The 26,704-nt window shown below is 49.4% G+C and overlaps 1 protein-coding gene across 3 annotated transcripts in view; it reads left to right on the top strand.

Annotated features, from left to right (window-relative positions):
* The window catches only part of SIPA1L3 (signal induced proliferation associated 1 like 3), a 238,772-nt gene that overhangs the window by 3,560 nt on the left and 208,508 nt on the right, over positions 1-26,704 (top strand). Inside the window, exon 1 of one of the 3 annotated variants that reach the window (XM_062176108.1) lies at positions 11,407-11,466. The exons of the other annotated variants lie outside the window; for them this stretch is intronic. The gene's annotated coding sequence lies outside the window, so the exon portion shown is untranslated. Of the gene's footprint in view, positions 1-11,406; positions 11,467-26,704 lie in introns of those variants that run through there. 3 annotated transcript variants of the gene reach the window in all.

Here is a 26,704-nt window from a genome sequence, read left to right as displayed (position 1 = left end):
TTTTAAATGCGTGCCAAACAATGTAGTGATGTTAAGGGAAAATAAGTGCCACCCTCAAGCCCCTGCTTTGAAACCCCTTGCCCCAAGAGATAACCATTTATTCACAAAGTGTGTGTTAAGTACCTGCTGTCAAGCTTCAGGGATTTCAGGGTGAGCAAAACTGACACGCTCTTTGCTTTGGCACTTTGGATGGGTGCCTTCCATTTTTTTCTGTGTCCATATTGATATATTTGCATATGTCAAATTATTTTCTTCCTCCTACACCATTCCCAAATAAAGGAAGAGTAGAGATCAAGCTGTAACCTGATTTTTTCAGGTAACAATTGAGTGTATCTCATCAAGTCATTACATACAGGTCTAACTCATTCTTAAGAATGTACCCGTAGTTTTTGTATGGAGAGACAGTGTTTTAGCTTATCGTTTCCCTAGTGTTGGCCATTTAGTTTGTTTTGGAGATTTCTTTTCCCTTAGCAAACACACATCTACTAAGCATCCTGAATATCATCAGCAGTGTGGCATAGGAGGTAAAAGCAAACTGTGGGGCTGTATGGCCTGCAGGGTTCAGAATTCCAATGCTCTGTACTAGTTGTGACACTCAGGCAAGTCATTTGTCCTTCTGGGCCCCCGTTTCCTCATCTAAACACGGAAATGGTACCAGTACCTTCCTTATGGAACAGCTATTGAGAGAGGATTCAGTGAAATCAGCTGTGTCAGGCTTGCAGGGCAGGGCCTGGTATAGCTGTTACAGGTGATCTTTCAAACCTGGAGTCACTCCGAGCTCTGTAGGGCAGGGCTCATAGAAGGCTCAGAGCCTAATTGGAAACACCAGGTAGAAATAAGAACAAGTTACAAAGCGGGGAGCGGGGATCCAGCTTGGTGATGCTAGGAGGTCTGGGGGGAGGGACCCAACTGCCCTGGAAGGAAGGGAGGAGATGAGTGGAGAAGGGAAGTAGAACAAGTGAGGTGGGCTGACCACCGGCCCCGGTGGCGTGCGGGGCTGGTCGTGAAGCGTCCATGAGAAATACCCACTCCTCCTATTTGCAAGCAATGTGTAATGGTGGGAGGGCGGCTTAGGTGGCAGACAGATCTGAGAGTCAGGGACCCAGGTACTTGGGCCATCAACTGCTGTGTTCCCCAGTGTGCCAGTAGGGAGCTGGATCCAAAGTGGACTAGCCGGGACTTTGAGCCCGCACTCCGACTCGGGATACAGGCATTGCAAGCCACGGCTTACGCTGCTGTACCATGTCAACTCCAGAATCTTTTCTCCTTGGCAAAATGGCTTTGATAGTACTCTTTACTCAGTGGTTGCTGGAGACTGAGTAACATGTCTGCAGGACTTCTTTTTTTTTTTTTTTTTTGACAGGCAGAGTGGACAGTGAGAGAGAGACAGACAGAGAGAAAGGTCTTCCTTTGCCGTTGGTTCACCCCCCAATGGCCGCGCGGTAGGCGCGCTGTGGCCGGCGCACCGCGCTGATCCGATGGCAGGAGCCAGGTACTTCCCCTGGTCTCCCATGGGGTGCAGGGCCCAAGGACTTGGGCCATCCTCCACTGCACTCCCTGGCCACAGCAGAGAGCTGGCCTGGAAGAGGGGCAGCCGGGACAGGATCGGTGCCCCGACCGGGACTAGAACCCGGTGTGCCGGCGCCGCAAGGCGGAGGATTAGCCTAGTGAGCCGCGGCGCTGGCCAGGACTTCTATGCATCAGGTTTTCAGTAGCCTTTTTATAATTAGCTACAGTTCCTTTTTATTATTCTTGAGTTGACAAACAGCACCTAAAGTACGCCAGGTCCTGTTCTGGGCAGAAGGGATTCAGCAGTCACCAAGACAGATCAAGATCTTGCTCTCTGCGGATTTGCATTCTTGTTGGGGGAGAAACGCACTAAACAAGATAATTCTTTCACATGGTTTGAAGTATGATGGCGAAAATAACAGGGTAAGAGTAGAGAAAGTGGCTGATGGCGCAGGATGGTGGTGGGGGAAAGTTGGTTACTTTCACTCAGGGGAGTCACATGAGCTGAGACCCGACTGAACAGGAGGCACCGCTGGACCGCGAGAGAAACATTCCAGGCAGACGGTACAGCAGGTGTCAAAGCCCAGAGGCGGGAAAGAGCTTATCACAAAGACAGTATCACTGGGACTGGAGAGGGCTGAGTTCCTATTTTTCCAGTTCGTGCTACTTGTAATAGTAATAGTAATGATAGCATCCAGCATTTACTCAGGCTGGATGCTCCTTGAGCCCTCCCCACCTTTCCTCAGTTAGTCCTGCTAACAGGCCCGGGAGCCAGTTCACTTTCTTGCACTCGCCTTCCCGGTGAGGATCTGACTCCTGACTCCGTGCTCTGCCGCTCACGCCAGACTGCCTCTGCTTGGCCCTTTACTGGGCAGAGGCAGATTGAGGAAGTGGACACAGGGTTCCTTTTCCACATTCATAGGCATGCAAGGCACTGCAGGCTCTGATACCTAATCTGCGTGGAGCAGGGGTCGCCTGGAGCTGTGTGGCATCATTTCCACAGACAGTAAGACATGACAGGACCGACATCTGTTGGGATGGCTGTTGGTTGTTTTGGAACTAGAGACCTGTTTCAAATAAAACAAGGTTGACTGCCTGGCTGCAACACCAGATACAGGTTACCCTGACTGAAGGCGTGGAGTCTAAGGAGAGTGAGCCGGCGAGCGCCTCCTTCAGGTGAGCTTTGTGAGGAGACTTGGATTGGCAGGGGAGAGGTTGTGTCAAGCACCAGGCCAGCTTTCTGGGCTGTTAGGCTCACTGCTGTCGAGTGATTCCAGTGAAGGTGCCTGGACCCGAGGGGGCCCAGTGACCCATGTCATTTTGATTTGGTGCAGCCTGGGCCTTATTTTGAACACAGGCAGCCTTGATTAGATGGGAAGACAGTAGTGGGTGCTTTTAAGGGCAGAAGTATGGGAAGCATCTTTGGTCTATTCACCTGTGAAGCATTTCTTCCTCCTGGCCTGTGTCCCAGGCATGAGACTAGACTCTGACAGCACGAAGTTTTGTAAGACACTGGTTCTCAAGGGTCTACAGTGGTGGCCTCCGTTAGAAATATAAAATGAGCCACTGAGGAAGACTCCTTATGAAACTGAACATTTTCCAGTGGCCAAGTTTTACTTCATTTAGAAAAAAATATTTATTTGAAAGGCAGACTGACAGAGGGGGAGGGGGAGGGGGAGGGGGAGGGATCTGTGTGCTGGTTACTCCCCAGTGCTCATATCAGCCAGGGCAAGGCCAGGCTGAAGCCAGCAGCTCCTTCTGGGTCTCCCACATGGATGACAGGAACTCAAGTCCTTGGGCCATCATCTACTGCCTCCCATGTGCATTAGCAGGAAACTGGATTGGAAGTATGGGATAGCTGGAATTCAAACCAGGCATTCAGCCGTGGGAAGCTGGCATCACAAGTATTGGCTTGATCTGCTGCACCACAGTGCCCACCCTTAGTGGCCACATTTTTAAAATAAATAATTGCAATAAGTATAGAGAAACAGGTATTAATTTTAATTATTTAATCTGTAATATTATTTCAACATATGTAAAATTGCAAAGTATTTTACATAATTTTTTCATGTTAAGTCTTCAGAAAACAGTGTGCATTTTATACTTGTACCACCTCTCAATGTGTACTGTCCACATTTCAAGGGTTCAGTAGCCACATGTGGCTAATGGCTCCCATATCAGATAGCATGAGCTTCGGGTGTGAGCCTCACATGTAAATCAAGGGTGATGATTCACAGGCGTAGATCAAAGATGCCCTCCGTGTGTTATCTTGGTGAAGCAGGGTGGGTGAGTGATATTTGCTGTCAACAGGTATAGCTAGCCTTATGCTGCTGTCCATCACAGGCACCGTACGGGCCCAGCACTGTGCTTAGTGTTGGTGTGTGTTGCCCGTGTCCGAAGCGTCAGGGACTGTGGTTATTCCTGTTTTCGAGGTGTGGAAGCTGAGGCATGGCAGTGAGGCCCTTCGCTCAAGGTGAAGTGGTGGGGGCAGAATTTGAGCTCAGGTCCAGAGTGATGCATGTTTCAGTCTCTATTGCATATGCTGCATCACAGTGTTTGAAGGGGCCGGGGACTGCGTTTGGAGCAATGCAAACTGTAGGCAGGACTTACGCACAATGAATTCCCTTGTCAGCTTTAATCCCCAAATTTATGTTGGTGCAATGCTGGTTTGAAACCTGAGCAACTGACAGATCCACTCTTTACATTGAGCTCTAGGTTTCCAGAGGGCTGTCTTTGGGGACTGAGGAGGAGGGTAGGATGGGAGAGTGAGGAAGGCAAAGAAAAGGCCCAGCCTGTTTGAAGTTTTGTTTCGTTTTTTTTTTTTTTTTTGAAAGATTGATTTATTTCCTTTTGGACCACTTATTTTGAATAAAGACCCTATCAGAGACAATGAGGTAAAAGCAAAGATTGATTGATTGATTTGAGAGACAGAGTTAGAGGGAAAGACAGATCTTTAATCCACTGGTTTACTCTCTAAATGGCCGTAACATCCAGGGCTGGGCCAGACCAAAGCCAGGGGCTTCATCCAGGTCTTCCACATGGGTGCAGGGACCCAAGCACTTGGGCCATCTTCTACTGCTTTCCCAGGCATATTGGCAGGAAACTGGATTGGAAATGGAGCAGCCAGGACTCTGACTGGTGCCCATTCCAACACTTCAGGCAGTGGCATAACCCATTGTGTCACAACATTGGCCCCTGAAGTTTATTTCCAAGTGGCTTCTTTGCACACGAAAGCTCTTTCTAAGCTGCGTTTGTGCTTGTGGATTCTGCCCCTCCTGGCTATGGCTGCTGGAGTTGCTGTCAGTTCCTCCTGTGAGCTCAGCAACAGCGAAGCTGGGTGTGTGTCTTGCCCCTGCTCTGATGCAGGGACTTGGCCGCGTGGGTTTCCTCTGTCACCCTATGGGAGTCATTGTTCTAGACTTTTCGATAACCTCGTGCTTCAGGGTCCCCACATCTCAGGAGCAGGATGGAGCTGAGCTTTCTACCGAGAGAAGTCAGTTCTGAAGGGTCTGAGTTTACTCATGTCCCCGGGGTGGGGAAGCAGGACTGACCTCACTGGTCTCTGAGCTCCTGTTCTGGGGGAGCCCCGGATCAGATCCCAGTGGAGGCGTGGAGGCATTCTGTGTTTCTGCCACCTGTACTCCTCTTTTCTTTAAAATAACAAAAACGAACTGGGTATTTGGTATTACTGAGAAGCTCTTACAAATTTTTCAGATGCGATAATGATATCGTGGTGTGGTTATATTTTAGAAAAAAGTCCTTTAAGATGCACATTCTGGAATACCTAAAAATGAATCGTTGAAATGTGTGGGATTTGCTTCAAAATAATAGAGACAGGTGGGGAGTGGAGGGGACGTGTGTGTGGGAGTAAATGAGAGATGCCGTGAGACTGGCCGTGAATTGATAACTGCGGAAGTGATGAGGGCTCATTGTATCCTGCATGTGTTTGAGACGACTCCTCATGAGAAGTTCGAAACAAGTAAACATTGCATGTACGTGCTTCAAGCTCGAGTGTGTGTGTGGGGGGGGAATTCTCTGCCTGTGCCCAGTCCACTTACAAAATTAAATTTTTTTTTTCCTCATTGTGTGAGTCCAGGGTTTTGGAAACCACGTAGCAGTGAGAGCACCTGGCCAGGCACCCGTGGCCACACGCTCCCTCTGCTTGTCTCCTCACAGGCCACAGTGGCAGTGGCCTTGGAGTCGGTTTGCTGAGGCCCCGTTGTGTCTCTCCACCTGACTGTGGGGCCCCGCCCACATGTTTTCCAAAGACTTGTTTCAACAGGACGCCTCAGCTCCTCCCTTGATCCTCCCCTGAGGACGGACACCCAGCTTTCCCCTCTCCTCATGCAGAATGAGAGTGCGGCACAGCACTGCAGTGGGAGGCAGGGAAGGTGCCCCCTTCCAGGCCTGACTTCCGACAAAAGAAGGGAGGGGACAAGATGCAGCCTGTGTCGGTGCCTCAGAGCTGGCGCGCTCATCCAGCCAGCAGCTCGTGCTCCTTTACAGCGGGCGCACACTCCCCACCGCTCCCTGTTGTGTTTGTGACTTTGGGATCTGTAACTTCACAGCAGATCTGTGTGGTACAGCCCTCCTGTGGCAGGAGCAGGACAGGAGGGCCACGTTTGGGGGTTTCTGCTGCTTGTTTGCCTCCTGCAGGTAGAGTGGTTGATGTGAGCAGGAGCACTGGTTGGTGCGGTCCCGCAGAGCGCTGGTGCCGTGCGCCGGTGCCGTGCGCTCCGTCTGGTGATGAGCCGTGGCCTTCAGTGCCTGGCTTCTCTGCCCCGCACTCTCGCTTGGCAGGAGGAAGTCCCACAGCCCCTCCAGCTTCCTCCCACTTCTGCCCCCAGCAGCCTGTTCACCTCTGTCCCTTCTGTCTGTTTCAGAGGCCTCTCTCCGTAGTTCTTTCAGGTGACTCCAGCATGGAGAGAACGTTAGGAGCACCGCCTCCACTGGAGGTGGCTTGACTTCTGGGTTTCCCAGTGTGACTGCATGTCGGACTTGTGGATGGTAAAGCCCCTGCGCGGCTGATTTTTAAACTTACTCATCCAGCAAGTACTCGCTGAGCTGAGCGCCGTTCTAGGTACGAGGTCACTGCAGTGAGCAAGAGAGACAACACTTCTCGCCCTTCTGGGGCTCACATTCCACTGGGGGGCGACCCAGTGAAAAAGCAAGTGTACTGTCATAGATGGCAATCGGCGTGAAGGGAAAGACGTTCCGTGGGGAAAGTGGATGTGAAGTATTAGGGTAGAGGGTGCTGACATTTTAGGTAGGGCGGCTTCAGGACAGGCCTGAAGGCGGTGACAGAGGGTGGGCACTGGGGATGTCTGGGCAAAGGGAGCAGCCCTGCAAAGGCCCTAGGGTGAGGGGCTGGGTGAGACTGAGGGACTCACAAGAAGGCCCAGGTGGCTGGAGCACAGTGAGTCAGGGGAGAGTGGGAGTAGCAGAGACATGACAAGTGTGCGGATCTCTTGGGGTCCAGCACAGATTTGTCTTTTCTTTGAGGTGGGAAGATATCGCAGGGTTGGTTGATTTTTATTACTAAATTTTATTGAAGTTTGAATAGTGTGTGTTACAAAGGAACAAGAATACAGCACCTCGTTTCCTTCCCCCAGAGACCACCATCCCAGTTTCTTGTTGGTCACTGGTTTCTTGCCATTGCATTGTTTGAATGAGTTTCCTGTTTTATATTAGATTGAAGCACATGAAATGGCTTTTTTTTTAATTTATTTATTTGAAAGGCAGAGTAACAGAGAGGCAGAGGCAGAGAGAGAAAGAGAGAGGTCTTCCATCCGCTGGTTCACTCCCCATTTGGCCGCAACGGCTGGAGCTGTGCCTATCCAAAGCCAGGAGCCAGGAACCTCCTTCTGGTCTCCCATGCAGGTACAGGGGCCCAAGGACTTGGGCCATCTTCCAGTGCTTTCCCAGGCCATAGCAGAGAGCAGGACCGGAAGTGGAGCAGCCAGGACTTGAACCGGCACCCATATGGGATGCCGGCACTGCAGTCCGCGACCTTACCTGCTATGCCACAGAGTTGGCCCCGTGAAATTGCCTTTTTATGAAAGGCTCAAGAATGGTTGAATGTTGGCAATTTTATGAGGTTTTGCCTAACAGCTTCCTTTCAGAAGCGGGAGGGATTTGACCAGTGCTTTCTGGCCCTAGGCGTTGGTGGTCAGAGGTTGGGACCTCCTCCCTCTTCCTGCGGCCTGCCCTTCCAGGGACAGCCCAGCAGTGTCTGTGACACCAGGGAGTGGCTACCCACTGGTAGCCCCAAACCAGGCTTGCTGGTAAGCCTGACAAGAGGATGTCTCTTCCTGCTAGGACCTTCCCTGGTGGATGGTGTCCTTTGGCTGTCTGCATCTTGGTGCCACCAGATCATAGCTCCCAGAGGGACTTTGGCTGGGTGTTTGAAATGAGTGCCACGGCGAGGTTGCCCTCTGGTAGCCAAGACGTCTGGACATTCTGGATCAGCAGCTGAGCAGAGTTGCCTGCAGAGTACGCAGCTCGGCGTGTCCGTGAGGGTATCTGCTGTGACTGGAGCTGCTCAGGCCGTGGGAGGAGGCACAGGGCGCCGTGATCTGGCTGTGGGAGAAAGACTTTCAGCCCTTCTTGTTTGTCACAATCCTGTGCTGACAGAGAGCTGCGAGTCCATGTGGCACCCCAGGGCACTGGGCCTTGTGTGGGTCCAGCTCTGGGAGAGTTCGGTCAGGAATGGATGTCAGTTGGAATGCCTTTGACCTCAAACAGTGGTAATGATGGCAGCAGCAAACAGGTGATTAATAGAGCATCTACTTTGTGCTAGACACTACCAGGATCTTCACAGGAAGTGAGTCGTTTTTGTCTTCCGCCAACCTTGTAAAATAAATGCTTTATCTGCAAAAGGGAAAAATAAAAGTAACTAAATTTAAATAACATGCTGAAGGTCACCAGCTAGAAAATGGTGCTGACACAATTTGGAGCCATGCAGCCTGATCCCAGAAGCTGTGCTCTTACTGCTTAGGCTCTGTGAGCTGTTGCAGTGGTTCTCAAACCTGAGTGGGCACTGGAATCCCCCAGGGGACTTCCTCAAACAGATGGCTGGGTCCCACTCAGAGCTCCTGAGTTGGTAGGTCTGGCTGGAGAATTTGCACTTCTGACAAGCTTCCAGGTTTAGGTTCCTATTAGGTGCTCCTAACCTATAATAGGAAGCCCAAATGAAATTAGCCTGAAATAAGATTTATGATCTCATGCAAAAAATCCGTAAGTGGGCATTATAGGGGTTGACTAAGCAGTTCCACAATGCCTGTAAGGGCTCAGTCTCTCTCCTTTGTGCAACTCGGCCATCCATGGTATGTTTTCTGTGTCCTCAGGCTCCTATGAGACCACAGTGAGGTCTCCACTGCTCCAGTCGGCCCACCTCGACAAGGACATATCCACCAGCTCACTCATGTTGCATCTTTCTTTCCTTTTTTTTTTTTTTTTTTAAGGGAAAGGGTTTATTGGGGAACACCCTACAGACCGGAGTGAAGGGGCGGCGAAGGAAAAAGAAAGAGAGTATAAGAGAGAGACAGAGGAGAGAAGATAGAGAAGATAGAGAGCCAAGAGAGAGGAGAGAGAGAGGAGAGAGCGCAGGAGAGAAGGGCCAAGAGAGCTCCTGTTTAGGAACAGGCCCTTTTAAAACTTTGCCTGAGGGCGGGCAGGGAAGCGGGAGCAGCAAATCCCATTAGGATGGGGGTGGAGCCTGGCTCAGGTAGCTGGGCCACGTGGCCACCTGGCTAAAACTGCGCCAGTTTCCTAACATTCCCCCCTTTTGTTTTTTATAAAGCAGGATTTGTATGGGGTTACATTAGTCCCAAAAGTCCAGGAGGGGTAGAGGGACGATGATCTGTCTTTAGAGCTGCTTCCTGCTGACATCAGGCGAATGTGGCATCTAAGAGTGAGGAAACCGGGCTGATTCTGTGGTGCAGTGAGTTAAGACACCGACTGCAGTGCCAGCATCCCATGTGGGAACCTGTTTGAGTCCCGGCTGCTCTACTTCCAATCCAGCTTCCTGCTAGTGGCCTGGGAAAAGCAGTGGAGGATGGACCAAGTGTTTGGGCCCGTGTACCCAAATGGATGGACCTGGATGGAGCTGGCTTTGGCCATTGTGGCCATCTGGGAAGTGAAACAGCAGATGGATGATCTCTCCCCTCCCCACCTTGTTTCAAATAAATAAGTGTATCTTAAAGACACGAAACCTTTTATTGATCATGGATGCCCTGATTCCCCTCATATATCATTGGCCAGAATTGTGACACGTGACCATGCCAGACCAATCATGAGCAAGAGTCATCAGGGTTACTCTCTTGGGACTGAGGCTGGAGCCAGTCGTACCTGAAGTATGTGGCACTGGCACTGGGAGGCAAGTGGCTACAGAAATGAAAACAGAGTTCTACTTGTACTTAGGAAAGGACCTAAGGTGTTTTTTTTGGGGGGGGTGGGGGTGGGGAGTGGTAGATGAAAAGAAAGATAGAGCCGGCGCCGCGGCTCAATAGGCTAATCCTCCGCCTTGCAGTGCCGGCACACCGGATTACCGGATTCTAATCCCAGTCGGGGTGCCGGATTCTATCCCGGTTGCCCCTCTTCCAGGCCAGCTCTCTGCTGTGGCCGGGAGTGCAGTGGAAGATGGCCCAAGTGCTTGGGCCCTGCACCCCATGGGAGACCAGGAGAAGCTCCTGGCTTCGGATCAGCGCGGTACGCCGGCCGCAGCGGCCATTGAAAGGTGAACCAACGGCAAAGGAAGACCTTTCTCTCTGTCTCTCTCTCTCACTGTCCACTCTGCCTGTCAAAAAAAGAAAAGAAAAGAAAAGAAAGTTAGTAAGAGCCTTTCTTAATATTTTTCCTTCAGCAGTTGAGAATTTGAGCTGTGACCATGAGCTGATTGATGACTCCCTGTTTTGAAGGCAGAAGCGTGGACCGGATTCAGTCTGAGGGCAGCTTGTGAGAACTGCAGCTGATGGTTATTGAGCATTTTTGTGGGTCAGAGCCACGTGCTCACCATAAATATCATGACTGCTCGCCTCCATCCCATTTTACAAATGAGGAAGCTGACGCACAGTGTGGGCCCCTGCCTGTCCCCATGAGATCATCTAGCCCGAACCATGAAGCTGCTCCGGTTGAGCTGACCCAGTCCCACAACTTCTTGCTGTATGACCACCAGCCTGTGACTTCTCTCTCGTGTGTGAAATGGTAGTACTAGGAGTCCTTACTTAGTGAGCAGCTGTGAGGGTTAGAAGTCACCCAGGTGAAGTGCTCAGTGAGCACACAGGTTGTGGCTGTTGTTGCTGTCAGCCGAAGCCATTCAGCTCTGCTTCCGAAGCTGGGTGGCAGAGTCCGGCAGCCGTGTTTAATCATTAAGCTATAGCTAATGCCCTGTCTGCCTGCGCAGAGGAGCCCACCCCTGGGCTGAGAGGTTGTGAATGGAGCAGCCAGGCACAAGCCCAGAGCAGGGGCTGCTGTGGGCACGGATCCAGGCCTGGCTCAGTCAATGAACAGGTGGCCGGTTCCTGAATCCGAGGTAACAGGCGAGCCTTCTTTTGTTGTCTTTGAGTTTCTGTGAAGCCCATTCAGACTCCTCAGACCACGTGTCTGATGAGTAAGGTGTCCCTTTATTTCCCTCCCCCAGAGGGACTGTTGGCAGAACGGCCTCTTGGGTAGTGTGCCTGTTCATGAAGACCAGCCATCTCGTGGGGAACTCCGTTGGCTGGCGTGTTCCTGCAGCTGTTGAATAAGTCGCTGTTAGGAGCTGGCACGGCAGGTTCCCGTTTCCGCATTCCAGACACCCACAGCGGGGCTGGGGGAGGCACCAGTCGAGATCGGTCTGGAGAGCCCAGGCAGGTGGCCTTTGCCTTGGGAGCTCCTGGGACAGGAGCCGCACCCGGGGCTAAGCTGGCAATCACCTGCCCATCTAGCGATCAGGGCTGTGTTTGGGACGTCTTTTAGGTGAGTGATGTTTATTAACTTTGGTAGTGACTTGTAGAGAAAGTTAATACCGTGTTTCTTCCTTTCAGGAATTAGGCTGTGGTTCTTTTGTTTCCTTTCCTTTTCTCCCCCCTCCCATGAAATGTTTACCTGTCTGTTCCTAAGAGTGGAGAAAGGGTGGGTGGAGTGTTGAGGGAGTGAGAGGAAAATGGAGGACCTTCCTTCCTAGAAGAGGACTTGGTGACCCAGTCGAGCTCCTGCTGGATATGAACTTGCATGCCATGGGCTGAGGGGCGTTCTAGCCTGGTACGGACGAGCTGTGTGGTGTTGGGTGAATCCTGTTCACTCCCGCGCCTTAGTCTCCTCCTCTTATGAAATAGGAAATAGCAGCATGCAATGAGTCATATTTGTAAAGTGCTCAGAGGCTGGGCACAGAGTGGTGCTCAAATGTCAGCTATCCCTGTGCCCCACCCCACACCCTACCCCCACATCCGCTAGTCCCTGTCTGCCTTATGTTGCACTGGACTCCTGTTCCTTCCTCAGAGCCTTGGTCCTGGCGACTTCCTCTGACAGGACATTTGCCCTTGCATCCCCACATCTCCTCCTCTCTTTCCTTCAGGTCTCTGCTCAGGTGTTAACACCTTAAGGAGGGCTCTCTCCTTATTAAATAGCACCTTCCCCATCACTGACTAGCCCTTTGTGCTGCTTTAGTGTTTTTTTATGACTCTTTTTTTTAGATTGATTTTATTAGAGAGAGAGATATATCTTCCATCTGCTGGTTCACTCCCCCAACTGGGGCTGGGCCAGGCTGAAGTCAGGAGCCAGAAACTCCATCCATTTCCCACCAGGTGGGTAGAGGGGCCCAGTTCCTTGGGCCACCTTGTGCTGCTTTCCTAGGCACATTAGCAGGGAGCTGGATCGGAAGTGGAGCAGCTGGGACTCGAACTGGTGCTCATGCAGAAGCCGGCATTGCAGGTGGCGGCTTAACCCACTGCACCACCACACCAGCTCCTTCCATAGCATTTATTACCACTTGACATACAGTTATTATCTGTCCCCCAACTATAGACTCCATGGAAGCCATGGGGACTTCCGTCTCTGCCCTTGTAGAACAGTTCCTGGCATATGGTAGGTGCAGGAAGTATGAGTTGATGGTATCAGCCACAACACTGTCAGGTTGGGTTGCCGGCCCCTTGTGGGGTTTGAGCAGGACATCGTCTTATCCAGGGGCCTGCAGAAGTGGGGAAGGTAACAGACTCAACTCCCTTTGGTCCCCTGGCAGTTTCCTGGGATTTGTCTGCAGCACCAGCACTCTGGCTTCCTGTGTTCCTGTCTGGCCCCTTCAGGCTGGGCTGCTGGGCTGCTGGGCTTTTGCAGTGGCTTATCTGGGCAGCCGGGCACATGTGGAATGGAACAGAAGGCCTTGGTCCTGCTAAGTGTAGAGAATGCCGGATCACTTTAGGCAGGAAAGGCTCTGCGGAAGACACCACCTGTACGTACACACGTATATGGGAGGCCGACTTTCTCTCCAGGCCCTGTTTGGTTTCCTGCAGCAACAAAATCTGAGAATGTCTGGGACATAAGAATTAACTGGCCAGGCACAGTTTATCGGTCTCCCCTCTTTTAATAGGCAATAATTCTTGCTCTGTGGCTGAGCAGGTTTTAATTAAATCGTGAGCTCGAAGAGTCTGTAATAGCTGACACGTCCTCGTCGGTTTTCTTGCTCCTGGTGTCAGCAGTTGATTCTGTAAAGGTATCCTGGGCAGGGCTTCCCCAAGCTCCAAAGTCGGTGGCCTTCTTGGATTTCTCACGACTGGGTGGGGCCTGGAGAGACTGAGGTGCCAATGGACTTTGTGCACTCACGGGGCCTTTGCTATTTTTGAAAGCTCCGCCTTCTGATTCTGGCTTCCTGCTGGTGTACACCCCGGGAGGTAGCAGGTGATGAATTAAGTAGTTGGGTCCCTGCCATCAACATGGGAGATCCAGATTGAGATCCTGGCTCCTGGCTTCAGCCTGGACTGTTTTGGGCATTTGGAAAGGGAACCAGCAGATTCTTTTCTCTCAAATAAAAATTTAAAAGTATGCAATGCAATCTAATGTCTTTTTTTTTTTTTTTTTTAAGGTGTGAAGTGTTTGTGTCCTTTGAACTCCAAGTGCAGTAGTTTTGGGCTTGAGTTGAAGGCCCTCTGGGAGGCCATTTCACATAAAATTTGAGTCCCAGCACTGCCTAAGCTCTGGGCATAGTGCTTATTTTCTCTGGACCTGTTTCCTTATCTGGTGTCATTAATTAAATTAGAAGTTACAGTGAGATCAGGTGACTCAACACTGTGTCTAGTGCATAGAAACCACTCAGTAAATGAGGATGAGAATCATTTTTATGAGTGAATTTCAAGACCTCTCCCTCTTTTTAAAGATTGTTTGTTTGAAACACAGAGCGACAGAGAAAGAGGGAGAATCAGATAAATCTTCCATCCGCTGGTTTATTCACCAAATGTAGGCAATAGCCAGGGCTACCCCAGGGTTACACCTAAGTTGGGCCCAGGATTGCTTGGGCGGGCAGTCATCCACCACCTCCCAGATGCATGGAAGCCTAGCATAGGCTGGATGCTAACCAGGCATTCTGATGTGGGATATGGGTGCCCCAGGTGGTAGCCTAACCCACTGTGCCACAAGGCTCACCCCTCAATTCCTTTTTAGTACTTTTGGTCCCTCCTTTGTGTTCTCTCTTCTCTCTCCTCTCTGCCTCCCTGTCAGCATCCTCCCACAGTCCTTTCCCCACGGTAGCACTCTGGTGCTGCACGCATCTTTCCACATTTCTTCATGGTTCTGTAATCTCAAGGAGGACGTAGTAGCCTTAAGGGGTATTATTACACTGTGCTGCATGTTGCCTTTCTCGCGTTGGATGCTGTATAGAAGTACCTCCAGGTCCTCGGGTGGTCGGTGTGGAGCGCTGTCACATTTGGCCAGGGCGATACTGATGTGTGTTCCCTTTGTTTTCAGTTTTCTTTTTCCAAACCATTATTTTTACTGATAGCCTTCTTTAATTAGATTGCAGGCGTCCAACCTGCTTATCCATCTTGTTAACTTAAGCTCTAGGCCTTTGAGAACGAATGTGAAGTAGTATTTTAGTATAATGATGCCTCTTGTCCAGATAGGAGCTATATTTTCTGAGGATTCTCGCCAGGTCCAACACAATGATGAGCCATCTATTTTAACTGATTTTTAATTGTAAAAATAATTAGTAAATTCATCATTTGTACCCAGATTAGTTGTATGTAATGGGTATTTATTTGAAATAAGAAGGAAAGGAAAGGTTCATTTTTTTATTAACAATCTGTTGAAAATCAGAATATGCAGGAGATTTGTTGGGGTTTGAGATCAATTGGCATCTTTCTTTTCATTTTAGTTACAGAACGTGTTTGTTATTTCCAGATAGGGGTTTGTTCTGGTTATCTGTTGCAGCACCACCAAATGTAATGCTTTCCCATGACAACAGCATTTTATTTCTCAGGAATCTGGTTGAGGCTCAGCTGGATGGCTTTTCTGCTGGTTTTGCTTGAGGCCCGTTATGTGATTACAGTCAGGTGTCTGTAGACGGGGCTGGAACATTCAAATGGTTTTTCCTCAACTGGTGCCACCCTGCAAATGACTTGGGCCCTCGTCTCCATGTAGTTTCAGGACTTCTCCTTGTAGGTGGCCTTGCCAGCCGGGAGCTAGACTACAATGGGCAGCCTGGGGCTTCTTAGGCCTTCTTTAGGCGTGGGTCTTGAGTCGGCCCCACATCACTTCACCTCGCTCTGTTGGGTGCAGTGAGTTATAATGTCTGTTCAGATTCTGTGGGAAGGATGACTCAGGACTAGAGTTCTGAGTGTGGTCCACTGGGGGCAATCATTGGGTACTGGCTACCACAGAGTTCATTTTCTCCCATAAGGAGACATGCAGAGCTCAGCAGGATGAGGTGGTTCTGCAGCTTACCATTTTTCCAGTGCCCCCACCTCCTCTCTATCTGCTTTGTCTCCTCTGGCCTCATGGTCATGTGACAGCTGCTCTACCTCCTGCCCCATGTCCTTGTTATAGGCAGAGAGAAGCAAAGCTCTAAAGAAGGGAGGTAGCACCTTTGTCAGGAAATGTAGGTCTTCCCTGAAATTCTTAGCAGGATTCTGCTTGTGTCTCTTTGGCTAGAACTTTGGGACATGACCACCTCTTCGTGCGAGGAAGTCTGGGGAATGCACTTTTTAGCCCAGCTCACTGCCACCCTTTGGTCAGTAAGGAAGAAGGGGGAGAATGGACATTTGGGTAGGTGTGTACAAGTCATCTGTTCAGATGGCCACAAAAGTGGATAAGCCAGGCAGTGTGTGCCTTCATTATCAACGTTTAGTGAGTCCCTAGGATGGGCAAGACGCTGGGCTTCTTACAGAGGCTGAGGGGTCAGAGAAGTGAACACTTTCAGGGGTCAGTTAAACTGACCAGGTCATTTGCAGGCCTTGACCAGATAACTGCTTAGCTCATCTCTCTCATGTAGACGTCTGAAGTTAGACTGATGCTAACAGTAGCCTGCCTCATTAAGGACTCGGCTTCTATGGAGGAACTGTCATGAGTGCTTTTCATGAACCAACCCATTTGAGCTTCAGTGGCCCTAAGAAGTCGGCACGGTTAGCATCCCCTTCTCTCTGAGAGGTTAAGTCGCTTGCTTGCTGTATGTGTTGTGGCAAGGGTATGATGGAACGGAGACACAGTCCTTGCTGCTGTAACCCTGGAGACCATATGCTGAATCACTGTGCTATACTGCTCTAGTTTGTTTATTACAGGAAACAGTTCTTGTTGAAATGTACATGTAAGTGATAGCTGAACAAAACATAAACTGGAAGCCTCACCACTCCCTGCCCTCCACTCGCACTTCCTCCCTCATTGGTCCCTCTGTCTGTAACTTGTACATTCTTCCTCACCTCTATCTGGAAATTTCCAGTTTTTTAAAGATCTTTGGACATACAGAATCATAATCCTCTGTGTCTGACACACTGGCATTTTTGGATCATGTGAAAATGTCTATCATAACCAACAGCCCACGAACCAAGATGTCCCCAGGAACTAGAACATGAACAGAAGCTTACAGGTAACTGTGTGCTACTCTGTTTGTATTTTACGTGGCTTTATTCTTAGTGAAAATTAGATTCTATTACTAAATTAAATGGGGATACTAAATATGTTGGAGTTGGCAACCAGCAACTCTTCTGAGATATTCCTAAAAATGGTGCTTAATGAGCTGTCAGAAACGAGGGTGATTCTAGATCAGGGTTGGGGAACTTTTTGTCTGCCAAAGGCCATGTGGATTTTTATGTCATTCGTGAGCCATAGAAAATTATCAACTTAAAATTAACCTGTTACAGATAAATTGAATTCCATTTTTTAAACAAAATATTTATGTATTTATTGGAAAGGTTGAGTTACAGAGAGAGATGGATGACAGATCTTCTGTCCGCTGGTTCATTCCCCAAATGGCTGCACTGTGAGGACTGGGCTAGGCTGAGGCCAGGAGCCAGGGGTTTCATCTGGGTCTCCCACATGGGTGCAGGAACCCAAGTACTTGGGTCATCTTCTGTTTTCCCAGGCACATTAGTAGGGAATTGAATTAGAAGTGGAGCAGCCAAGACTCTAACCAGTGCCCATATGGGATGCTGGCCTCGCAGGTGGTAGCTCAACCTGCTGTGCCACAAGGCTGACCCTAGATTTATTGAATTTTGAGTCCTACCTGCAATTACCTTGGCAAGGCCAGACCAGATGATTTTGTGGGCCTTACGCAGCCATGGCGGGGCATTCCCCACCCCTGCTCTAGATGATGCTCCATTTAATTCTTTCATTTGTTACATATTTACCAAGTACTTGTTTTGTACAGATAGTGTTTTAGGAACTGGGAAGATAGTAATAAACAAAACAAATGAGATCCCCACCCTCCTGGAGCTATAATGCCAAGGGGGAGATAGTAAACCCACAGATATATAGAAAATCAGAAAGAGATGAGCTGGAAGAGAAGCGAAGGAGAATGAATGGAATGAGAGCAAATAGCATGCAGTGCACTCTTCTAGACTCCACATCCAGGGAGACCTTTTGGTGAGGTGACCTCTGAGTAGAGGTGAAGGCAGGCAGTGAGGGAGCCATGTGGAGACCGAGGGAGGGCTATTTGGGGCAAAGAGGGGCAGTATGAAGACCCTGAAGTGAGAGACTTGGGGATGAGCTTGAGAGGAGTGAGGCGAGGGATGGTGCTCAGAGTGGAGAGGGGGTGGGCAGATTGCATGGGGCCTTGTGAGCCTCAGGGAGCACTTTGAGCTTTACCCAGAGTGAGATGGAGCCCCAGAAGGGTTCTGAGCAGAAGATGTGATGTGATCTGATGATTAGCACTTGCTAGTGAAAGGGATCCTGAATTGTCTTCTCAGAGTCCCCTAGTCTGTACTCGCCTCTAGACACCTTTTTAAAAAGGTGAGTAGCTTCAAGTATTACTAACTCATGACCCCTCTGATCTTAACCTGATCTGCTATCTACCCCTACGGGATTATTGTGAAGCTAAATAAATAGTTTGGCTTTTATCTACAAAAGATAAGAATTCTTTAAAGATAAACGACAAGGCCATTGTCACAGTTAAAATGATTAACAGTAATAGCTTAGATCATCTAGTATTCAGGCAGTGTTAACATTTCAAGTCTTTCCATAAATACCTTTCTAGAATTGGTTTGTTCCAGTCAGGACCCAGGAAGGTCCATGGTTGGTTTTGGTTCACCTGCCTGCTAAAGCCCATTTCATCCGTGGTATTCCCCTCCCTGTTTTGTTCTGTTTTCTCATGGTCTACTTGTTGAGAAAAGTCATTTGTCCTGTATTCAGGTCTGTGTTTGATTAATGTGTCCTGCTGTCCCTGTGTCTCCTGTAAATGGGTGGTTAGATTTAGAGATCAAGTGAGATTCAGGTTTGAGATGAATACCCCTGTCCTCACCTCGCCACCCCCCTCCACTTTTGTTTCCCCTCAGAGAAGGCAGGACATTGTCCTGGTGTTGCTGTGTGTGTGTGTGTGTGTGAGTGTCCATAAAGCCCGACTCTCTCTGTCCTGGTGGTGGACTGTTATTGCTTAGATATTTCGTGTCATTTGGGGTTTGCAAAAATTGTGCCACTGTAATTCTGTCTCAAACTGGCGCCCATATGGGATGCTGGCACTTCAGGCTAGGGCGTTAACCCACTGCACCACAGCGCCGGCCCCCAAGGGCTGGTAGTTTCCAATCTGCTCATTTTACCCCCTTTGTTGATTCAGATCTTCTGGCTTTGTTTTTGTGTTCATTCATTCAGTATTTACTGGTCTCTGCTACTGCTCACCTGCAACCTAGACTTGGGAATAAACAGATGAACCAGTCCCAGTTGGTTCCAGTCATCTCATTGTGTAGGCCTGGCTGCTTCAGCTTTACCTTTGACCAGGTGGGGCCTTGTGCATGTTTGTCAGTCAGCGTAGCCAGAGAGACACTCCAGACTGTTGACATTCTCTCTTTCTCCTTCCCTCCCCATGGTCAAGCATTTTCAGACCTCATAGCCTTTGGAGAGTTCCTTCTCTGTGCCAGGGGATTAATTCTTTATGCTTGGGGCAAGAGGGTTTTGAGCATTTGGATTTCTATGATCTGCGTCTCCATTCCTAGACAAAAGGACAATAAAGGGCTCTGCTCCACTGGCGGGGTTCGGCCTTCTAGTAGTCTGGCCCAAGCGAGCCCTGACCCCACCACTGTTGTCTGGGTCATAAATTCTTTAGAGTGGTAACACGCTTGAAATCATTCGCATGCTTTGCCATCAGTTATGCATTATATTACACAATACCTAAGGACTTTCTTTGCTGCAGGAGGTTACATTTGTCCCCTGTGGGGGAGAAGACTCCATGTGCATTGATGTGTGTAGTTCATTAATTCATTCTGTCACTGACATATTCATTCAGCAACTATTTATTGAAAATCACATATGTTTCAGGTGCTTGGGACCGAGCCTGAGAAGGCTCATCCTCCTGAAGCTTGTGTCAGGTTGAGGGATGCAGAGAGTAAAGTAGTAAACAAATTAACAAGATAATTTCACATGGGGATGAATAATGCGATGACGTTATCAAAGCAGCACAGTGAGAGAAACACCTGGAAGGCGGCAGGCTGTCGTGGGAGGTTGGACGGGGCGAGCTTCCTTGGGGTGGTGACACATCAGCTGAAGCTGGACTGGTACAGAGAGAGGTGCCAGTCTTGCAAAAGATCTGTGGAAGAGCTTTCATGGCATAAGGAGCAGCCAGTGCCAGGATACTGAGGCAGAAGCGAGTTTTGTGCATCAGGGAACAGGCACTGTGGCTGGAGCAGCAGGGTGAAGCTGAAAGGATGGGCAGGGATGAGAGCCTGCTGGAGAGTTTGGCTTGGATTCTGAATGTCATCTCTCATCCCCTGTGGTTACTGTGAGCAGTACAGGTTGAAGAGGTGGACGTGGGGTGATGAGGGAGGCAGCCCATCCTGGAGTGAGAAAAGAGGCACATTGCAGACCCCAGTGGTGGCCTTGACACTTGAGAGAAGTGTGGGACCCGACAGAACTTGGCAAGGGAACAGTTGGAGTGTGTGGTGATTGGGGTGGATGATTTTCCAGGAGGTTCAGGCTGTGGTCTGCAGGCCCTAGTTCCCCTTTCCACAGACTGCTGAACATAGCATGTGTAGCTCTCATCGGAGTAGATTCTTCTTCCCAATTTGCAGATTAGGAAATGGAGGCCCAAAGAAGGGAAACCGTTACTCCTATCACACAGCTGGTTGGGGCTGGGGTCGTGACCCTCCAGTCCAGCCTCGCTCCCTTGTTCTCCTCAGGCTGCCCCCAGCAGGAGCCCTGTATCGGTATCTTGGGTTTATGAAATCAAGAGGGGATCAAGTCCACATCGGTAGCCTTCCCGTCATCCTCACTGACCTAGATCCTGACACGCCTTTCCTTGTGGTGTTTATTACAGAGGAGAAAACAGGGACCTTTTGGTTGCTGACATATAAGGAACTGTACACGTGGCCCAGATAAGGTGTATGTGGGCCACGGACTTTGAGCTCCTGAGCCTGCTTAACTGATCGAGCTGAAAGTCTTCTTGCCCATCAACTCCTCCTCATCACCTTCCCCAGCCTTTCCCATGTAAAGGGAGCTCACCCCGCATGGGGTGTATGTCATACGTGAATGACACAACATTCTCATATAGGAGAGATTATGAGAAAAAAAGTCCAACTTACAGGACAGTATACCTAGAGACTATCTGTAAAATAAACAGCTGTATGCACAGACATGTGTAATAGCACAAACACCTCCACCTTGGTGTCCTCTAGGAGAAGATGTGACCTGTACCCTCCTTGCATGTGGCTCCTGTGAAAAGTGGTCCTGAGTTTTGTTTTCCCTCTACTCACCGTTCAGCCCTCAGGGGCACTGAGAGACACTGATCATCTCCTGCTTCTACTTGCATTTAGGCCTCATGGCTAGGATTTGATATCAATCGATCTTTTAAGTTCTTTTTAAAAACATTTTTATTAAAATTTATAGAAGCCTCATATTGATTGTAAATAGTTCAAACAGTGGACCACTTTGTAAAGTAAAACATGGAGGTCTTGCTTCACTGTTTTGGCCCGGTGTCCTGGTTTTCCCTCCAGTCCTGCCCAGAGGGAGGTTAAATTCAACCTTCCAGTACTGGTCTGTGCAGTAGATTTTGTTTAAGAGCCAGAGTGTGTGGGCTGAAATCCCAGTTTTGGTGTCTACTGACTATGAGAGCTTGAACCTTTACTTGATCTCTCTGTGCCTCACTTCTCCCATCTGCAAAATGGTAGCAGTGGTTCTTATCTCATACGCATGTAAGGATTTAGTGCATTGATGGGCAGCAAAGTGAGAGTGGTATCCGGCAGGTGACGAGCACTCACATATCAGCTGTTTTTATTACACGTTTGTGTGGACAGCTGTTTGTTACACAGGTAGTCTCTATGCATAGAGTCCTGAGGGTTGCACTTTTTTCTCATAGTCTCTCTTGTAGCTCTCCCACGGCAGTGGGTTAAGGTCTGTGACATTCTTTGTAATGACCGCACAGTGTCCCATCCTATCGGTGTCCTGTTGCTGGACATGCTGATTGTTCCGATCTTTCAGTATCCCAGCTCTGAACATCTCGCCCACAAGTGCCTTTGTTTGCTTTTAGGCTTTTCTTAGGACAGAATCCTGGAGTTGCAATTATGGAAACAAAGTATGTACAAATATTTAAAGACTTCTGATATTTGTTGCTGACTTGTATTTTAGAAAGACTCTTAAAAAAAAAAAAAAAGGAAAAAAGGTTATTTATTTGAAAGGAAGAGTTCCGGGGAGGGGGAGGAGGATGGTAACAGAGTTATCTCCCATCTGATGGCTCTCTCCCCCAAATGAATACATCTGGGACCAGGAGCCAGGAACTCCTTCCATGCCTCCCACATGGTGGCAGGGGCCGAAGTACTTGGTCCATCTTCTGTTTTTCCAGGCACATTAATGGGGAACTGGATCAGAAGTGGAGCTGCCTAGACTCGGATCTGGCTCTCACTTGGGGATGCTAGCACTGCAGGCAGTGGTTTGACCCACTGTGCTACAGTGCCAGCCCTGTGTGTGTGTGTAATTTTACGATTTATTTTAATTATTTGAAAGGCAGGATGACAGAGAGGAAAAGAGAAAGAAGTTTTCCATCTGCTGGTTCACTCCCAAATGGCTGCAAAGGCCCAGGCCAGGCAAGATGGAAGCCAGGAGCTTCTTCCAGGTCTCCCACATGGGTGCAGAGGCCCAAGGACTTGGGCCATCCTCCACTGCTTTCCCAGGCACATTAACAGGGAGCTGGATCAGAGGTGAAGCAGCTGGGACTCAAACTGCTGCCTTTGTGGGATGCAGGTGCTGTAAGCAGCAGCTTAACCTGCTCTACCACAGTGCCGGCCCTGGCCCCGTATTCTAGAAAAATTGAGTCCTGTTCATCTGAGCAGCAGTCCAGATTTTCCTAGATCCTCATCCACACTGGGCTCAGTACTTTGGTAACCAAAACCAACTCCTAAAATTTTCCATTTATTTGACTTCTGGTAAAGTATATCCTGTTTTTTATATGTTTCCTTGTGAATTACTCCTTTTTTGGGGAGGCATTTTGTATTATGGATTTGTAGGAGATCTTTACATAGTGAAGGGACGAATAGTTTTATTGCCTGCTTCAAATTTATATTCCTAATTAATTGTTTATCTTTTTGGTTTTCGTTATTGATTTGAAAGACAGAATGACAGAGTAAGAGAGTGATCGTCCATCTTCTGGTTCACTCCCCAAATGCCCACAATAGCCAAGTTGAAGCCAGGAGCTAGGAACTCCATCCAGGTCACCCATGAGGGTTACGGGAGTCCAAGTACTTGAGCTATCCTCTGTTGCCTCCCCCACACGTTAGCAGAAAACTTGATCAGAGGCAGAAGTGGGACTTGATCCTAGGCACTCTGATAAAGGATGTAGGTGTCTCAAGCAATGGCTTAACCTGCTGTGCCACAATACCTGTTCTATCTTTTTACATTTTTTGTTATTAAACATACTGAGGCTTTGAAATATTTATGCTGTTAAAGCTATTTTTCCTTTGTGTGGTTTACCTTTTGCTTTTATTCATATTTTGGCATGTAATTTAGGATGATATAAATATTGTATTTTCTCCCTAGTTACTTTATGGCTTCATTTTTTACCTCCAGCATCTGACATTTATTTTGGCATTAGGTATGAGTTAAAAGATGTAACCCCTTCTCCCCCAAAAGTTAACCAGTTATCCCTGTACTATGGCTGCATAACCCATCCTTTCCGACCGATTTGAACGGCTGAGTGTGAGCCAGGCCCGGGGCTAAGCACATGGATCTATACCCCTTGATCCTCTCCCTCAGCTCAGCGAAGCAGGTTGGTAATCTCCCCTTTCAAGGGAAGAGGCTGAAGCACAAGGAGCTGGCGTCGCCTGCTTGGCAGTTTACAACTTGGGCGAGGCAGAGCCTGGCTGAGAATGTTGAGGGTTATAGTAATCAGCTTCCATATTTTTAATAGCTCTTCTGCAACTTCTCCTGTAGTTTCTTGGCAGTTCTTCCTTTTGTCTACTAGGAGTAGTCATCGGTGGTGTGTCTGTGCTATGGTTCTGTGGTTTTAGATGCATCCCTGCCTCTTTGCCCTGGCCACAGCCTCCACTACACTGTTAAGTGCTAGTGGAGGTTGCTGGCAGGTGTGAATGTCTCAGATATTTTATCCTGCAGGTTCCGCCTCCCAGAGAGCCTGGTTAGGCAGGGGCTAAGGTGTTTTTTTTTTTTTTTTTTTTTTCTGAATCCCCTTAAGAAATCCACTGGCCACTAACGCAGTGGTAGTGTCATAAAGACATCATCTGTCTCCATGGCTGGGCCAAATGGAGGGAAGAAGCAGGCATCAAGCCTGACAACTTAAGCTGACAGCAGCGAGCAGTGTTCTGGGGCCATGGATTAGTATGGGGGTGGGACTGAAGGAGCTCAGCAGGAAGCTAGCATTGCGAGCCCGCGCACTAAGCAGCAGCCTGAGCGCTGGCCGCAGCGTCTGTGCCACTGGTTGCTCGCCTGGTTGTCATCAGGCCTGAAGACAAAGTGCTGCCTTCATATCTTAGTCTTGCCTTTTTTTTGGCTGGGTGGCTTTCAACAAATAACTCAACTTCCTTGTTCCTCAACTTCATCATCTTTTTTTTTTTTTTAGATTTATTTTATTTGAAAGGCAGAGTAAACAGAAAGAGAGGGAGAGAACAGACTTGAGAGAGAGCTCTTCCATCTGTTAGTTTACTTTCCAAATGGCTGCATCAACCAGGGCTGGGACAGGCTGAAGCCAGGAGCTTTATCCAGGTCTCCCACGTGGGTGGCAGAGGCCCAAGGACTTGGGTCATCTTCTGCTTTCCCAGGCATGTTAACCGGGAGCTGGATCGGAAGAGGAGCAACCAAGACTAGAATCAGTGCCCATATGGGATGCTGGCACTGCAGGCAGCGGTTTAACCCACTGTGCCACAGCACCAGCCCCAACTTCATCTTCTTTAAAGTGAGGTGATTACAGCTCCAGAGGTTTTGTGAAGATCAAGTTAAGTGATCCATGTGAAGTGCTTAGAAGAGTGACTGGCACATAGTAAATGCTAGTCAGCGTGCCCTTCTGTTTCCTGGGATGTGTGCTTACATTGTGTGTGAGCACCTGCAACATGGCACCCACATGCTAGGGCTACAGCTGGACTCAGACATAGCCCAGAGCTGACAGTCTAGAAGGGAAGTAGACACTAAACAAAAGATGAATAATGTAATGCCAAGTAGTGAGATGTACTGTGAAGAAAATAGATCAGGGGAAGGGTAGAGAGTGCCAGAGGCTGCTGTGTTAGCCGAGATCAACGGGACAGGCCTCTGAAGAGGTCGTGTTTGAGTTGAGGCCTGGAAGATAAGGCGCCAGCCACGAAAATATCTGGGAAAAAGCATTCCAGACAGAACAAGTGAAAGCAAAGGCCCTGAGGCTAGAGCTTGCAAAATAGGTTCTAAGAAGTCCCAGGAGGCCAGCATGGCCGGAGGGCAAGGAGAGAAGGGAAGAGTGGTGGGAGATGGTGTCCAGAGAAGCAAGATGGGACATTCTTAGCCAGGGTTGTTGTGGTTGAAAATAACAGAAACCGGTGTCAGACCCCCTAAAAGCCTGAAAGAGTCTTAAGATGCCTCTTGGGACCAGCTTTGTCTCCTGGCGTCAGGAGCAGTGAGCCCGGGGCTCAGCTGCTTCTCTCTCACCATCCCCCCGTCTCTGCCTATCTGTCTCTGTCTCTGTCTCCTTCCCTCTCCAGGTTTCTCCAGGCATTTGGCCATCCCATAACTTCTTCCCTTATTGGGTCTCCAGTTCCCAGCCACAGGCAAAGACTTAACTGGCTGTCTGCATCCCCAGGCGAGGGATCTGACTGGCCCAGCTTGGATCAGGTAACCACCTGTGCCTCAGCAGTAAGCTTGGCCACCCGACCTGTGCCTGCACACATGCACCAGTTCTCTCAAAAGGAGGCTCTCGGAAGCCTGGCACAACCACTCCTCTTCTCCCCTGGCCTTGGGCATAATTCTCATATACAAAGCAACACCGTGTTGAACATGGGCCAGGGCCGGCGCTGCGGCTCACGAGGCTAGGGTTCTAGTCCCGGTTGGGTGCCGATTCTGTCCCGGTTGCTCCTCTTCCAATCCAGCTCTCTGCTGTGACCCAGGAAGGCAGTGGAGGATGGCCCAAGTGCTTGGGCCCTGCACCCACGTGGGAGACCAGGAGGAAGCACCTGGCTCCTGGCTTCAGATTGGTGTAGCGCGCCGGTCATAGCGGCCATTTGGGGGGTGAACCAATGGAAAAGGAAGACCTTTCTCTCTGTCTCTCTCTCTTACTGTCTAACTCTGCCTGTCAAAAAAAAAAAAAAAAAAAAAACATGGGCCAGAGGGCCTGGATTCAAAGCTCTGCCACTTGCTAGCTGTGTGACTTGGGATTTTTTTTTTTTTTTTTTTTGACAGGCAGAGTGGACAGTGAGAGAGAGACAGAGAGAAAGGTCTTCCTTTTGCCGTTGGTTCACCCTCCAATGGCCGCCGCGGTTGGCGCGCTGCGGCCGGCGCACCGCGCTGTTCCGATGGCAGGAGCCAGGTGCTTCTCCTGGTCTCCCATGGGGTGCAGGACCCAAGCACTTGGGCCATCCTCCACTGCACTCCCTGGCCACAGCAGAGAGCTGGCCTGGAAGAGGGGCAACCGGGACAGGATCGGTGCCCCGACCGGGACTAGAACCCGGTGTGCCGGCGCTGCAAGGCGGAGGATTAGCCTAGTGAGCCACAGCGCCGGCGGTGACTTGGGATTTTTAAACTTCATCTCCAAGGCCTCAATTTCCTCACCTGTAAGATGACAGTGCTACAAGTTCCTACATCAGGGACGATTAAAAGTGTAACATAAATTTTTAAAAAATATGTATTTACTTATTTGAAAGTCAGAGTTACACAGAGAGAGGAGAGGCAGAGAGAGAGAGAAAGAGAGAGGTCGTCTTCCCTCCGATGGTTCACTCCCCAGTTGGCTGCAACGGCGAGAGCTAAGCCAGTCCGAAGCCAGGAGCCAGGAGCTTCTTCCGGATCTCCCACTTGGGTGCAGGGTCCCAAGGACTCAGGCCAACTTCTACTGCCTTCCCAGGCCATAGAGAGCTGGATCAGAAGTGGAGCAGCCGGGTCTCGAACTGGCGTCCATATGGGATGCCAGTGC

Source organism: Lepus europaeus, chromosome 19 (assembly GCF_033115175.1).
Source record: "Lepus europaeus isolate LE1 chromosome 19, mLepTim1.pri, whole genome shotgun sequence".
NCBI classification, from domain to species: Eukaryota; Metazoa; Chordata; class Mammalia; order Lagomorpha; family Leporidae; genus Lepus; species Lepus europaeus.
Note: the sequence above shows the minus strand (reverse complement) of the source record. Positions and strands in the feature narration are given on the sequence as shown.